This window comes from Chelonia mydas, chromosome 8 (assembly GCF_015237465.2).
Source record: "Chelonia mydas isolate rCheMyd1 chromosome 8, rCheMyd1.pri.v2, whole genome shotgun sequence".
NCBI classification, from domain to species: Eukaryota; Metazoa; Chordata; order Testudines; family Cheloniidae; genus Chelonia; species Chelonia mydas.
The window spans coordinates 33,535,613-33,552,451 of NC_057854.1; positions in this window are offsets into that span (position 1 = coordinate 33,535,613).

Here is a 16,839-nt window from a genome sequence, read left to right on the forward strand (position 1 = left end):
TCACATTCATCACGCAGAAAAAAATCTATGTTTCTAAAAGGAAGTGAGGCTTTGAGAGGCACATAATGCCATAAAATAATATGGTAAATATTATATCCAATCCATGGATGGGATGTGTCTTGTTTTAACATCTTTGCTTTCCCCCAAGCCTGCTAGAATACATTTTCTTAGCCACTGATGTGGATTTGAAAAGGCAAACCAATTTTGTCCTCTGCAATAGTATGGGAAAGAGAATGATGAGTGAAAAATTACAACAATTGCACGAGCAGCTAGCACTTCAGGTTGCAAAAGCACATTCCATTATAGCACTTTGTTTTCATATGCTCATACATTTCCAAGGGGCTGAAATTCGCCATGCTGGGGGTCTCTGCCTGAAAGTAATTGTAGTTTTTGAGCATATGGCACTGGCCAATGTCTGAAGAATGGACCACAGATCTGATCTCATAACTTCTATGTTCCTATTAGTTATAGGAAAAAGAACACACACAGTCAGCTTTCAAAAATTCTAGCCTGTCTCTCTCTCTTTCTACAGGGCTAAGCAGATGAAGTTTGAAAGTTGAGACTTGCTCTGGACATAGTCCTCCACTGAGGACTAACAACATTGTTTGAATTCAAACAGTGTTGTGTTTGATTGACAGGCATTAACAATTGTGTGCTTTTCACCGCTCTTATTATTGAGCAAAGCTTCATACTCCTAACTTGGGAGGTCGGTCAGTATGGCCATTTTACTGATGGGGTAACGGAGAGACAGCAGAGATGGAAACAGAACCCTGTCTTTAACAGAAATCTCATGCACGTAGACACGCTGCCTTGCAGAATGATTGTGCCAAACAATTTAGGGGAAACCATGAGTGTCTCCTTCATGAACTGGGAGAGACCTCTGAAGGCAACCACAATAAATAACCTCTGCAAGGGAAACTTCCAGACACTTGCCTTGCCAGAGATCAGTGGAAAGGTGAACACCATCTGACTCCAGAGGGAGGGGCAGCGAGTCTCTTCCTCCCCACCAAGTGCTGGGTAATTTTTCATGAGAAAAAGATTCATCTACTGGGCCGGGAGGCTGAAATTGACTGCTGTAGAGAATCCACGTAAGCCGGTCAGGGCAAGGTGAAGGAGACGAATTAGAGGCTGATATTAATTAGAGTGTTTTCATCGACAGATTTTTCTAAGAGAACTGGGGCTCTGGAAATCCTGCCCTAAGGCACCCTTAGCAGGTGTCTGAGCGTGTACACTGGATCAGACACTGGTGCAGCGTACCTGGGCTTGGATCTGTGCTCTGGGACTTGTTAACCCCAAGTTCGACTAGGCAAGGTGCCAAACATGCGCTTTCTGGATCTTCTTTCTGTGGAGAATAGCCACATCAAGTCCAGTCATGCCACTGAGACCAAGCCCCTCTTCCCCGACAGAAGAATTAAAAGGAAACACTCTGTTGAAACTCCTGGGGTTTCCACTCCCTTAAGGGGATAGAACCTGAACATTGTACCAGGGGACCCTAATTGGGCATGCTCTGTGGGTTTTGCATCCTCTCCCTGCACCACTGGTCAGATCCTTGCCCCGCAGTATGGTACATTCCCCTGTGTCTGCCCCAGGACTGATGCACCAAGCGGGCTCTGACCCCCCACCCCCGAGGATCCTGCACAGAATGCAAGTCAGCTAAACCTGAGGAGCTGAGCCCATGTGTGTCAAGGGGCTGGTCTTCTGCTATCTGGGGCCAGACTGGTGTGTGACTGCGCATATGGGAACACACTACAAAGCCGCGCTGGGTAACATACATGGCATATGTCCATCCACACCTACACCTGGGCCTGCTCAGAACAATGCACCTGAGAACAGCAGAGCAGCGATTGTTCTTCTGGGGAATTTCCTGCTACCACTCTCGAGAGGATAGGGAGCTACCGTGGCTAGTGGCTGAAACATGGAAAGATGTTCCATTTCAGAAGTCGCATGAGCTAGCCTGTTCCAGAGGGGCTGCTGGACTAATTTTGCAAACTCCAGTGGCTTGAATAGTTTCGAGAGGGTTCCCATAAACATCAGCGGAGGTGTCAGAAACCGAGATGTGGAGGATCAGGCCAGGACCTGGAGCCAGAAGTCAAGAGTGGAGTCAAAACAAAGCAAAAGTAGGGCTGGGAGCCAGGCTGGAGTCGAGGCAGCGCCGTGGAGTCTGTCACCACCCTCGGGGAGGAGTGCACTCCAAGCCATGCAGTGATGTTGGGCAGACTGAGCTACTGTGGCTCATATACCCACCCTATGAGGTACCAGCCCAGCTCCTGACCTGTGGATTGGTTGGAGCCTAGCACAGAAATGATTCATCCCCTCATGTGACTTAAGCAGGCTCTTGTTCAGGGATGACTCACCACCTCACATCAGGTGCTCCCAAGGGTGAAACCACTGGACCTTGCAATGCATTGGGGTTCACTTGTAACTGTCTGAAACACTAGGTTTCTGCTCTGGCTGGGCCTCCACTATCACTTCACCCCTATTGCCAGCTGCCTGTTCTCTTGAGAAGCAGCCAGCCAGGTGGGAGTTAGGATAACAAACATCTTTCTCCTCATTGCTTCTCCTATACGCTGCATTCTCCACTGCTTACCCAGCTCTCTTCCGGTGCACATTATCACAGGAGACTGTTAGGGCCTGACTGAGTGCACTTGCTCCCAGCTGTGACTCCAATTTGTACCACTTGTGCACGTGCAAATGTAGGTGTAAATATGGGGCTTTAAGTGCGCACACAGGCACTAGCACAATGGTTGTGGGCAAATCCTAGGACGCCCCTAAGAATGTGAATTAATGGAGAGCACAGTTCTGGGATCTCTCAGGTTAAAAGCCAGGCCTGGGCTCTGCTTTCAGTTACACACTTTCAAGCCTACTAAAAACAAGGAAAGAGAAGATTTGACTCCATATATTTTTAAAACACCAGTTTCCCCAGCAGCTAGAGACGGATCTGAGCCAACCCAATGGATTCCAAAACCCCCCAGAACCATGGAGAGGTTCAAAATCCAGATTCACATATCAATTGGCCTCTGGACCAAATTCTGGCACTGATATAAACTGCACTGACAATAGAGCTCTCCTCATTTAGACTCATAAGTGGGAAAAGCATCAGGGGTCTCAAATTTATAATGGATTGAACCAAAACCCTGGGTTCAAGCACACCTGAATTTTGTGATGTGCCTAATCTGAATCCCACTCCAGATTATCTGAATCCCAGGCCAGTTCCCCAGCTGCTGTAAAGCATTGCAGCTCCATTGCTGATAACAGAGCTATGCTCCGACTCTTCCCCTACACTGTTTTAAATCCATCTCAAGGCACCTTAGATGTTTAAAAGTGAAAACACCGTAAAACAAACCAAGATGACTTTCCACCATCAAGGCCGGTTATTTATGTTTTGCAGTTCTCTGAGCTCAGACAAACTACTTAGCTTCATGTTTGTTTCAAGTTAGTTTTGCTTCCAGGCTTTCCTGAACAAGCAGAATGCTGCATTGTTTGGGTCTCTAAAACAACAGGGGAACATTTCAACCCAAGTGACAAACCATCTTCATTGAAAATTTTAAAACATTCAGGCAGCATTTCTGTTGGTCTCCAATTTGTAAAGGGACAGAGAGCCAGGATCTGCAGCCGGTATACAGCAACAGAGCTCTCTTCAAGTCAGTGGAGCTATGCTGATCTACACCAGCTGAGGATCTGGCCCGCACAGCTGAGAGAAAATGAACAAGCAGGAGCAAATCTTCTGACTTGAAAAAGAAAGGCAAAATGGCCACTTATGTGAATGTGGAAGATTTCCAGCTTAATTAGTGAGAAGAAAAACGTGGATCATATATTCAGAGGAAAGAGCAGTATTTTAATGCAAATGTTATTGAGAAGAGTGGCAGGAAAAAATTAGGTATCCTAACACTGGTGGGGAAATTGGCATTTGCAGCACTTAAAGACTTATGCTTTCCACAGGATCTGGGTGGGATGGATATACTTAGGGCCCTACCAAATTCACGGTCCGTTTTGGTAAACTTCGAGTCAGAGGATTTTAAAAATCTTAAATTTCATGGTTTCAGTTATTTAAATCTGAAATTTCCTGGTGTTGTAATTGTGCGGGTCCTGACCCAAACAGAGGTTGTGAGGGGGTGTCACAAGGCTATTACAGGGGGTCACGGTATTGCCATCCTTACTTGTGTGTGGCTGCCGGTGGCGGTGCTCCCTTCAGAGCTAGGCACCCAACCAGCAGCTGCGGAGCTTCCTGCAGCCCGGGGGTGGGTGTGACCTGCCCCGGGAGCAGCCTGTGACGAGGAAGAGGAAGTCCCATTACCCCCCAAGCCTGGCCGGGAATAGCAGCTAGAGCCTGGGGCATGGTAGGAGCCCCCATCTGGGGCATCCCAGCCCATCCCATCCCGGCTCTGGGCCCAGCGCTCAGGGGCTAAAGGGGCCTTGGGCTAGTTGCGGGGGGGAACAAGGAGGTGGCTTGTGACCACCGCATCCCCCTGACCACAGTGCTCTGGGCAGTCACCCAACTGTAAGGCCAGCCCTGCTCCCCCCACCAGTGACAGCCCCACCACACACACCATGCCACCCTTGCTTCTATGCTGCTGGTGGTGGTGGTGGTACTGCCTTCAGAGCTGGGTGCCTCGCCAGAAGCCTCTGCTCTCCGGCCACCCAGCTCTAAAGGCAGCACAGAAGTAAGGGTGCCAATACCGTGACCCACCTACAATAGCCCGATTTCACAGGGGAGACCAGATTTCACAGTCCGTGATGCGTTTTTTCACAGCCATGAATTTGCTCAGGCTCTAGATATACTTTCAGGACTTAGTGAGCGTACTGTGTAAAAAGCACTAGGTTCAGGAGTTCCAGCTGAAAGATACAAATTTCCTTCTGAGAAGCTGCTTGGAAGGAAAAAAGCTCTCTGAATTTCTAGCCTATTTTAAAAAATAAAATCCATCTGTTTTGCTGGGAATCTTCTGCTAGAAGCCTTCCAGCCTGGTTTAGTTTTGGGGAAATGGACCCCTGAAGTGAGAAGTTGAGCCTGGCAGGAGTTTTGGGCCAATATTTTCAATAATGGCCTCTGACTGGTGAGCCTCAGCAGTGAGGTGCCTAACCTGAGTCAGCCTGGGCAAGGTTTTCAGAGATGAGGAGTGTAATAAGGGTGTGATTGGTGAGAGCGCTGGATACAGATTGGTCTTTGTTTCCTGGCACCAGTCACATGACATGAGTCAAGGTAACATGGCAGGGGTCAGTATCAGCCCATGCGAGTGGCTCCTGCTTCGATTTTTGTAATCACTTCGGGCTCAGGAAGCCTTGTGGATACTGGCACTAAGACTTGTGCTTCTGACCATAAGTGGCTGACCTGGTGCGCACTCCTTCTGCCTATGCCAAGGACTGGCAGACGGGCTCCACGTCCCAGGCTGCTCCGCTTTAACAAACACACACAGGACATCTCTGTAACTCAGCCGCCGTGGGGACCGGGGAGTGGAGTGCATGTTGACTGCCATCACAGCGAACCACCTCGCTATCTAGGAGCTCTGTGGCAGAGGGCACGCATTGGTGCTGGGAGCTGGGCACAGCACTGGGAACAAGGCAAAAAGCCAAGATGGGCGGGGAAGAACAAGACTAGTGATGGTGCAAGGCAAAGGATGGAGCAGGGGACGAGAGAGCAGCAGAGGAGAAGGTCTGGGCTGGAAGCTATCCCCGCCCCATGAACAGGCTCTCTGCTGCCAGCCCTCCTTTCTCCAGGGAGGGGCATCAGCAGCATTCATACCTTGTACGGCCCACATGCAGGATCCCTGCAGGAGCAGCTGAGCATTCGATTGAAGCTTGGCCCCCACAGCCACAGAGAGAAGACTTGTTCTCTGTACAAGGCCACCTGATCCCTGTAACAGGTTAATCAATCTTCACACCAGGATGGATATTAATGGTAAATTAAATCACTGCGTCTAGGCTCACAGCAGGCATTCAACAGTGTTGTTGCAGGCATTCAGGGCTCTGGATATTCCACAGCCCCGGGGCTAGGGAATTTGCTGCAAAACCCAGCCCTTCCACCAGAACTGAGCTCCAGGATCGCAGCTTTTATTTGTAAAAGTTTACATTTCTAGCCCTCACATTTGTAAAGATACTATTGAAAACCCATCCCGAGTGATGTCTGCCTGAGTCTGTGGTCAGCCTAACACCATAGTTCTGAAGGTATAAACTGTCCCATTCACCTCAATGGGATGTTAATGCTGAAACCTAAATCCAACAAATTAAAAACCAACTTTAACTACTTCACTGCTGATGATTAACAAGCTTCCCCACAATCCCAACTGACTCCCATTTCTTCCCAGGTGCCAACAGCCCCATCTGCCCCCTACCTTACAGATCTGCTAACCCTGACGTCTATGATAAGAATTGCTGTCGCAGGCTGAAAAGTGAAACTGTGGGAAAAGCATAAAATAAATGGAATCCAAGATATAAATTAACAGGCAGGCTACTATGCTTTTTCTTATTTTGTTCAATCAAAAATCTTTAATTTACCTGAATCTGCACAGAATTTCCACCAGAGTGATGCAGAATCCAAGAACATTGCTGAAGAGCACATATGGCCCTGTAGGCAGAGCTGTCATTTTGACCAGGACAGGGAAAGCACTCTATAAAAATGCACCTCCTTACCCAACAGTTTTGCTCCCATATCTTTGGGTCCATCTGCCCTACAAACATGACCCATTTAGCGTCAACAAGAGGCCCCTACTGACTCCCCCTTAACCAGTCCTGGAAATGGTCCAGCTGGTGGCCAAGCCAGATGCCACACCTCCACCGAAAGCCTGCTAGACCCCAATTCCCTACTGCCTTTGCCTTGGGTCGCCATTGATGCCTGTGGAAAACGCTGCCAGGGCAGCATGCTGCTGCTGAGTGCGGAGCATTATGCACCCACTCGGCGCTGGTGTCACCAGTTACACAAGGGGCAAGGCCACAGAGAACGAGCTCCCTTACCAATATAATTCCTCCTCTTGCACTGCTCGGAAAGGAGCCTCAATATCCCAACCATCAGTCCCCCAAGACATCCGTTTCCCACTTCCCTTCCTAACACTGCTCAATATGAACATCATTTACTCTTGGTAAGTTTCCATTACATTCTTTAGAAATGAAAACCCTATAAATACGTATTTAATCATTCCTCTTGGGCTTTAGGAGCTAATGGAGCTGATAGGCACTGAGCGGTGCCATGCAGCCTCATAAAACCCAAGGTCTCTCGTTTTCTTGTCCCAGGTTTTATAAAGATTGGCTCCGCTATTAAAGGTTCCTGGGAGGATTTCTCTAGAATACAAATCTTTAAATGGTGGAATTTAATCAGCTTGTGATGAAACACAAACTCCAGGAAGCGACAGCTTTTAAACATGTCTAATATGGTTCCTGCAAACACAATGTCCACCGCCTCCCATAAAACATCTTGGGAACATGGCCTTCCTCCGATTAGTCCACAACACAATGGGCCCAATCCCCTGCCATTTACACCAGTGTGAACCAGTCTTGCCACTGAACACAGCAGATGGAAACTGGACTAAGTAAGAGAACCAGGCACAATGGCTGTTATCCCTACTCAGCTGCCTGGGCTTGGCCTTTCCTGCCAACTGAAGTACAGACAGTCATGTTTTCAAAAGCCACCACTGATGTTTTATTATTATTTGTCCTCTGATAGCACCTAGGGGCCCAGCTTGGCAGTGCCATGAATAGGGTGACCAGGTGTCTAGTTTTCAACAGGAACACCAGGTCGAAAAGGGACCCTGGCCACTCCGGTCAGCACCGCCAACCGTGCCGTTAAAAGTCCAGTCGGCGGTGCTGCAGTGCTAAGACAGGCTAGTCCCTACCTCCCCTGGCTGGCACTGCGCTGTGCCCTGGAAGTGGCCAGCAGGTCCGGCTCCTAGACGGGGGGCCACGGGGCTGCGCATGCTGCTCCGGCCCTGAGCACCAGCTCCACATTGCCACTGGCAGGGAACTGGGGGGGGAGGGAGGGGTGCCTGTGGGTGACTGGCGCATGGAGCCTCCTGGCTCCCCCAACTAGGCCCCAGACCTGCTGGCTGTTTTCAGGGCACGCGCAGAACAGCGCCAGGACAGGGAGGCAGCCTGTCTTCGTCCCCCTGCTGTGCCACTGACTGGGAGTGGCCTGAGGTAAGCCCACACCCTAACCCCAAGCTCCAACCCCCTGCCCCAGCCCTAAGCCCCCACAACCTAGAGCCCCCTCCTGCACCCCAAACCCCTCATCTCCAGCCCAGCCCCACAGCACTCACCCCCTCCAGCACCCCAACCCCCTGCCTCAACCCGCAGCGCCCCCCTACACTGCAAATCCCTCGGCCCCACCCCCCAGCCTGGAGCCCCCTCCTGCACCCCAAACCCCTCATCCTCAGCCTCACCCCAGAGCCAGCACCCCCAGCCCAGAGCCCTCACCCCCTCCCACACTCCAACCCCCTGCCTCAACCTGCAGCCCCCTCCTGCACTCCGAATCCCTCGGACCCAACCCCCAGCTGGAGCCCTAACCCCCTCCTGCATCCCAGATCCCTGCCGCACCCTGAATCCCTAATTTCTGGCCCTACCCTGGAGCCCACACCCCCAGTGAGAGCCCTCATCCCCTCCCGCACCCCAACTCCCTGCCCCAGCCCAGTGAAAGTGAGAGTGAGTGCGGGAGAGCGAGCCACCGAGGGAGGGGGAATGTAGTGAGTGGGGGTGGGGCCTCAGGGAAGGGGCAGGGCTAGGGTGTTAGGTTTTGTGCGAATAGAACCTTGGCAACTCTAGCCATGAACCAAGACCCCATTGTACTAGATGTTGTACAAACACACAACAACACAGCCCATTCTCAGTAGATTTAGGGTGGTTCAGTTTTTGGACCCCCAGCTTGAAACATCGTGGCCTGGACATTTGGAGGGGCGGAGGGCCTGCAGCTCCCACTGACATTGACTAGAGCCATGACGGCTCAGCATCTCTAAAACCAGGCCTTGGGTGGCTTCAGAGTGGAATCTGGGCAGGGCAAAGGCCACATTAAGCTCCCTCTGCCCTTCTTCCCCTTGGGCTGTGCCTGTCTGGAGACAGTGCAGAATTCAGCCCGGATCACATAGGGGGCCGAGTGAAATAAACCAAATCCAACGTCAGACTAAATAATACAAGCAACCAGTCCTGGCCCTCTCACACACCTGGAGCTCATTCAGTTAACACCCCCACTTTGAGACTGACCTGCTGCAAAATTTGGGTCCAGCGTGCTGCTTGCATGGAGGGACCTTGCTGATGGAGCACAAGCCAATGTGGGCTGCTTCACTGATTTCCTTGTACTTGGCTCCTCAGATCTGGGACTCAAGTTTGGGATGGCGACTGCACTTTGTTCCCAGCCCCCTCGCCCAAGACTGGCTTCACGTTGTATGTGCTTAAAAAACAAAACCAGTATTCAGAGTAGCAGCCGTGTTAGTCTGTATCCACTTGTGGCACCTTATAGACTAACAAATTCATTTGAGCATAAGCTTTCGTGAGCTACAGCTCACTTCATCGGATGCATTCAGTGGAAAAAACACCAGTATTGCAAATGGAGGAATTAAAGCTGAAAACAATTAGAGCAGTAGATTGGTGGGCTCTCTGAGCAAGCTGCCCTGACAGCAAACGTCCCCAGGACACTGTGCCAACAGGCCGATGCTGCTCCTGTAGGTTGGAAAGCATTTCCATTGCTGGCCTGGAAATGCTGAACACTTGTATGCAGCAGCTTCAAGCTAATGATCGTGGCAACCTGCCTGGGGGAATTCGGCTGCTCTCTAGCCCAAACCCCAGATTAACCTGGTGGGCGTGGGACATGACAGCAGAGATCGCGGTACAGAGGTTTCGAACCCAGGTCGGGGGATCAGTGCTCACAACTGTGAGCCTTCTCCCTTGGCTCAGTTATCGCACTATGTCAGGAGACAAACTACATGAAACCATAATTACAGTTTCCTAGCCTGTTCTGGGCATATTGCGAAAGGGCATCTCCTCCCCCACCCCTTAACTTTTAACATCTTGGGCCACTTATAGACATTGGCTTGACATTTGCAATAGTTCCCAAGCAGGACACCATATAGACGGACGGACATGTGGACGGACTGGATTTGGCTTGGGAAGTTAGCAAACATGTTGAGGTCTTCAGTCTCTGGAACCCTGGGGAAGGCAGGGACTCAGAGCAGTTCCACGTTCTTTACCTTTGCTCCAGGCCTGATGACTTGCATTTGGATTATCAAAGGCTTTTTGAAGGGCACTCTGGAAAAGGCCAGCATTCTGCTACCTGTACTCAGGAAGCCAGAACTGCCTAACGACCACAAATTCCTGGAGCAAATCTGTAACTAAGAGCAGTATAAAAAGGCCAGTTTGCAGGAAGAGCAGCACCTTCAAAGCAGCGCAGAATGTAAGCGCATCCAAGGCTGGTTCCTTTACTATCCCAGTAACAGCCCTGACCTTAGACATCTCTGGGGAGGGCTTTGCATCCCCTTTTCACCCTAGGCTGAGTGCCCAATTGACTGCCTGACTCCTGCTTCCAGTTCCCATAAGGTAAGAAGTCTGTTTCTTTCTCTTCAGAGCCATTGTCCCAGACTTAAATACATAATCTCCAGTGGTCACAAATAAAAACAAAGGGACTTTGACTTAGTAGAAAATGGAGACAAGTCCTCAGCCCAATACATGTAGTAAGCACAGTGCCCCAGAGCCCAAGGATCACACCCTAGTGTGGAATTACCCAGGGATGAAAGCTTTGCAAGGATCCATTAACCGGGTTCCCTCAAATCATTACTTCAGATACCAGGGGAGGGTAAAGTCCCCATCTTCCCTGGGATCCACATGGTGATCCTGTGTCTCAGCACTGACTCTGGGACCCTCTTCTCTCCCCTCCCAGTGGAGAAGGGGTTGCAGAATAGCTATTGTTTCCTCAGTCTCTGTGGAATAAAGCCTGGATGGAATTCATTCCCAGCCCCAGGGGAGGTTGTGGGGCTACGGCATAGCCCTCCACCCCCAACAGCCACCATTCCACCCTCTACGCTGAATAGCAGCTGCTATCAGTCCAGAATCCATTGAGGAGATTTTGCATGCATCTGCCTAGTCCCAGATCCTGTAGTCCCCTATCCCTTCTATGCCAGCCTATTAGGAGCTGTCCTGGAGATCTCTCTACAATGCATAGGGGGTGTAGAGGGCTCCAACCCAGCTGTTCCACCTCAGGCCCCACTTGAGAGCCCCGCCAGGAGGCACAGATGGAGCTGAGAACTCAAACCACAAAGAGCAGACAGTGAGATTTTGTGCACTGCGTTTGTTCATCTCATAAACAGGACCTCGGAGACAGGCTTTGTTACGGTGCACAGAGAGAACAGCATGGGGAAGGCACTGAAAACAATCACTTAACATTCACCGGCTGTGCGCACAGTGGAGAGGATGGACAGAGAGCATTATGCTCTGAACACAGAGCCACCTGATGAATATACTCCCAGATGTCCTGCTGTTCCCTTCCCAATGCAGCAACCCAATCAATCCAGTTGGCTGTGGTCTTTTCTGTCAGCAAGTGCACACCCAACTCCCTCCTTCCCATCTAGGAGGATTCCTATCAGTTAGGCCTTCCACACAGTGTAGCTGCCTCAGCATCTGCCCATTTGTCTTCAGGAAGAATCCTACGGATCATGCCCAAGCCTTAGGAAGCAAACAATACTGGTGAGTCGCCTACCTAAGCCTGCCTGTAATCCTTACACAGGCCACCATTTCCCCGCGCTTGGCAGGGAGACAAGGTCCTGACCCGTTAGGTGACACAAAGGGGACAAGGTCCAGACCCCGTTAGGTGCTGAACATCTTCCATTCCCCATTGAACACAACAGGGGTCGAAGGCGCTGAGCATCTTACAGGATCGAGGCCGCAACGAAGTATTTGTCTGGCATTAACTTCTAATAAAAAATAAGGCACATTTTTAATGGCGAGGGTGATTAACCATGGCAAACACCCCACACTACCAAGGGAAGCAGTGGATCCTTCATCTCTTTAGATCCAGACTGGATGCCTTCCCGGAAGATGTGCTTCAGTCAAATACAAATTATTGGGCTCAATGTAGGGGTAAGTGAGGGGAAATGTAATGGCCTGTGATATGCAGGAGGTCAGACTATATGGTCCCTTCTGGCTTTAAACTCCACAGATCTATGAAAAACAGCCTAGTCTTGATGGCTATTAAGTAGCCCAAGCCAAATGAGCTGGAGGTTCTATTCCAGTATAGTGGATGAAGGAGGACATTTATCTTGCCACTACTGTACCTGTTCTGCGCACACACAGACGACACCAGAGGCTGCAGCTAATCTAGTACCTTTCACCAGCCACTTTAAAAAGTTGTAAATTTTTTTTGAGGGGGGTCTTTTTTATTTTTTTTTTAAACAAAAGTCAATGAAAGAGCTTTGCCAGGCCAATCCAATCCAACTCAGCCTTAGCTAACAGCCTTTCAGCTCCTAAATGCATGAGCCATCAAAGAACAGAAGCCACCTGGCCCAGAGACACACTCTACCAATGCCCTCTCTGCTATGGATCATGAAAGGCTGATATGGATATAAATATCAGGAGAGTGTAATCTAAAGCCACAGCCTTCAGGGCAGTACTAATTTTCACCAGTTTCACCTCCATCAAGTCACCCATGACTTGTCATTTTGAAGACTGCATGGATCAGACTGCACTGAAAACAATACCCCCAAAGCACACCTGCCATTCCCCCAAAGATATTTAGTCTGAGATTTTCATAGGCGTTAGGTTCCCAATGTAAATGGGAGTTGAGTGCCTAACTCCCTTTGAAAATCCCATCTCTCTCTAACATCTTTGGCGACTATTGGAACCGGGAAGTTTGCCAGCTTCTTGGGTCTTAGTTGTGCTAAGGAGCCTAATGAAGATGCTTGGTATAATGGCAAAGGCTTAGTAATAAACGGTAAGTTCTCACTGGCTCAGGTCGATCTTTTAAAAAAGAAAAAAAAACCCGACATGATGTAGCCTCTAATCTCTAGATCACGTCTTGCAATGGGAGCCCATGGCTCACCCTTGAGGTCATCTCTGGTAGTGGTCTCTATTCAGCTGCAAAGAAGGGGAAGCATGATTCGGACAATGCTGCCAAACCTGCACCTGCAGGAGGGCCTTCCCAGCCGGCCAGGAACAGGAGGAAATGAGAGTGGACTATTCGCTGCTTATGCTCTTGAGGCACACAGGGTGGTGATGCAAGCTGTGTAGAGCTGAACAGAGCTCGGTGGGGAGAAAGGGAATCTCTGGCTTCCTCCCCTCCCAGACCCCACCTCTGGCTAAACTCGCTGTCCCAGAACACCCCCTCACAACACAGTGGGGCACTACAGTGGCTTTGCCTCAGCTTTCCCATGCTCTTCCACAACTCCACCCAGCTGCCAATGCCTTCCAGGCTGCTTCAGCGACTTGCTGCCATAGATAGACTGGCCACTCTGGGCAAGCCACATTGAGCCCCAGCCTGGTTTACTTCAGGTCTTCCAGTAGAAGAAACTTCCTGCTGTCCCCTGAGTCTCCTCCTCAGCCAGCCTCCAATGGCCCTCAGGAAGGAGCAGTCAGTCCACACTCCTCCCCACTCAGCTTCCTACTGCTGGGCTTGTCTTTCTTTTAAGTTCCACTCCCTGCACTGGTGTAAAACAGGAAGGGCTAACTGAAAGGGGCTGGCCGGCCCCAGGCTTCCCCAGCCTGAAAGGGGCAGGCAGCCCTGTCACACCACCCATGGGACTAAACCCATCCCCCAGGGGGCACGGCAGGGCAGTTCAAGGTAAGTTGTAGGAGAGAAGCCTTGCAGATGGCAACCCAATGAATGGCCTTGGAGGGGGGAAAGCTGTACGTGAATCAGCCCTGAAGAGGAGAAGCCTTCCTAGATGATCAACATGGGTGGCTTGTTGCTGCATTGAGTGTGCTGATTACCCTTTCCCACCCTGCAAACAAAAATCACAACCAGCTCTCAGCTTGGCACAACAATCTGCTTCATTGGCATCATGGAAGAGCATCCCACCACTTCTAGCCCAGTCTCCCAACAGCCCTTTTTCTGGTGCTCTATGGACTTGCTGCCCCCCAAAGATACTCTGTGTGGTCTGGTCTCCCCAGCTTTGGGATCAGTGACTGCAGCTGCATCCTCCAACCCTGGGGCCAGTTTCCATTCCTGTCAGAGCCATGTTTGCTGAGTGGGTTATTTTCAGACACCTGAATGTAGCCAGCATCCTTATGGGCTTCTGTTTTGTGATCAGTGCTTTCTTTTAATTCCCAGCATTATTATTTCTCTTTTCCCCCTGCCCCCCGACTTAGTTGAGGCTGTCCATCATTTTATCAACAGAGTCAGGCATTCTCCTCCTCTCAGGGTGCACAGGGACACAGTGCAGAGAGCCCTTTAACCCTCAAAGCAGACCCTGCTGCCACGACGGATCTTCTTTCACTAATTTATTTATACCCTTCCAGTGAGGGTCAGTAACAGAGTATTCCTTGAGTTGGGGGGAAATTATCAATGCCTAATAAGTAAGGAGCAAGCCTGAAGCTCATTTTGCCATGGGGGGGGGGGGCGGGGCAAAAAAGGATCTTCTCCTTTCCCTGTGTTCCAGTTGCTTGTTAGGACATCAAGGTCCATTCCTGTGCAAGGAGAATGAAGTTGAGACATCAGCGCATCACTTTTTTCAGTTGCCAGGAATCTAAAGCAATTAGCTGCTCTTGCCTCAGTCTGTTTCCTAGCATTGCACCTGACCTGTCATGCAATTCCTCTTCTCCATTTGAGTTAGATATTTGCAAGTTGTCTTGCTTTGAGCTATGAAGGCTCCAATGGGGACCAAAATGCCTGAGATTAGCATCCTTTTCCCTTTTATGACTGTAGAACCTGTCTGAGCACTTTCCAAGAGCACAGTTTATGGCTATGCACAGCAAACAAGCAGAGGCAGTGTGCTCCAAACATGAATTGTAAGAGTCAATTTTCAGGTGAGTTGCATATCATTATCCCACACTATTTCTTTCAAAAACAAGCGCTCCAAATGCACATCTGTATTTGCCACTAGATGCAGTGGACAATTTTGCTGACACAAATCATACAAATAGCTTTTTTCTTGCTCCTGTTTCACTATTTATATTTTCAGAAACCTATAAATTTTCCACACTGACAAAATGACTGAAGTGTATTGCCCCGGATTTTTGAACATAGAATTAATGAGGACAGTGTAACTCAGCTAGAGTTGGGAACGATGGGGTTTAGAAGCCAGTTCACTAGATTTTTGTAAGTCATTTAAAGGGCTTGTCAAAGAGTTCATAGAAACACTGATTTTCAAATATTCATGACCAGAATCACCAACCTTGATTACTGTGCGCCCATCTTATTGGTTATTGGAGAGTATTTGGAGAACGGCTTGCTTACTTATGAAAACATTTGCAAATTTCAACCATTTCATGGACTTTAGAATGAATATCTGTCTGAAAATTCAGTACAGAAAGTTTGTTTTTCACCATCCATTTTTCTTCTGCTTAACATGGTTCGGTCTCCAGTCAGACTACGCCCAGCATTACCATTTGACTTAATGGACAAATTCCTCGATGCAAATGAGAAATACTGAATACCTGACATAAACAGTTTGCAAATGACCAATGGGCTGAAAATCATTTGTCCACCCGATTGGGCAAAGACTTAGGCGTAATAATTACATTCACAAAAATCAGGACTTGTTTTTTTGATTTACCCACTATCCAGTAAAGGGGCTACATGTGTAGTGAATATTATTCTGAAGGGATCTTTCAGCCTGCTGTAATCACTCATTGCTAGTGTTGCCCTCAGAGTGGAAGAGACACGGTTGGGAAATGAACAGAACTGTACTGCAGTAGTAGGACAAAAACAGCAATTTCTCCAGGAGCAACCTTATCCCTTCTGGCCAGGCCTCTCCTCTCTGCACAGAGCCCTTTCCAGCCCGGATTTGCCCTAAACTTCCTTTCAGTGACTCTCTTTGACTGCACAACAGTTCACCCAGTAAAGGGGAAAAGTCCCACGGTCATGCTGAAAGTTCCACTCACCTCCTCATAAGCCACTGTACCTCACTCCCTCTTATACTTCCCGGAGCGGCACCACACGCCTCCCAGACAGGCGTTTCAATGAATGTAAGAACATAACAACGGCCATACCGGGTTAGGCCAATGGTCCATCTAGCCCAATATCCTGTCTTCCGACAGTGGCCAATGCCAGGTGCTTCAAAGGGAATGAACAGAATAGGGCAATTATCAGTGATCCATCCCCTGTCGTCCACTCCCAGCTTCTGGCAAACAGAGGCTAGGGACACCATCCCTGCCCATTGTGGCTAATAGCCATTGATGGACCGATCCTCCATTAATTTATCTAGTTCTTTTTTAAACCCTGTTATAGTCATAGCCTTCACAACATCCTCTGGCAAAGAGTTCCACAGGTTGACTGTGCGCTGTGAACAACTCCTTCAGTGGTGCAGAATGGAATTATTATTTGCATCACATTCACGCCTAGCTGCTCCAGCGCAGAGCAGGGCCCCACTGCTCTCGGTGCTGTACAAAACACAGAGTGAGAGACAGGTCCTGCTCCACAACGCTTACAGTCTAAACAGGTAAGACCCAGGATGGGGGTGAAAACAGGTGAAGTGTTCTACCCTAGGTCACATAGCAAGTCAGAGCTGGGATTAGAACCCTACTATCCCGAGTCCTAGGCCAACGACAGAGTCATTGGATCATGCTGCCATTCCACAAGCACTGCTGTTATCCCTCCCATTTTAACTTTAAACACACCACTCAATTTAACAGTGTTTTAAAAATGCTCCTACAATTCCTCTCTCACTATAGCCTGCATAAGCAAACCCCCGTACTGAAAATACAGCCATGTTCTTCTGGGAA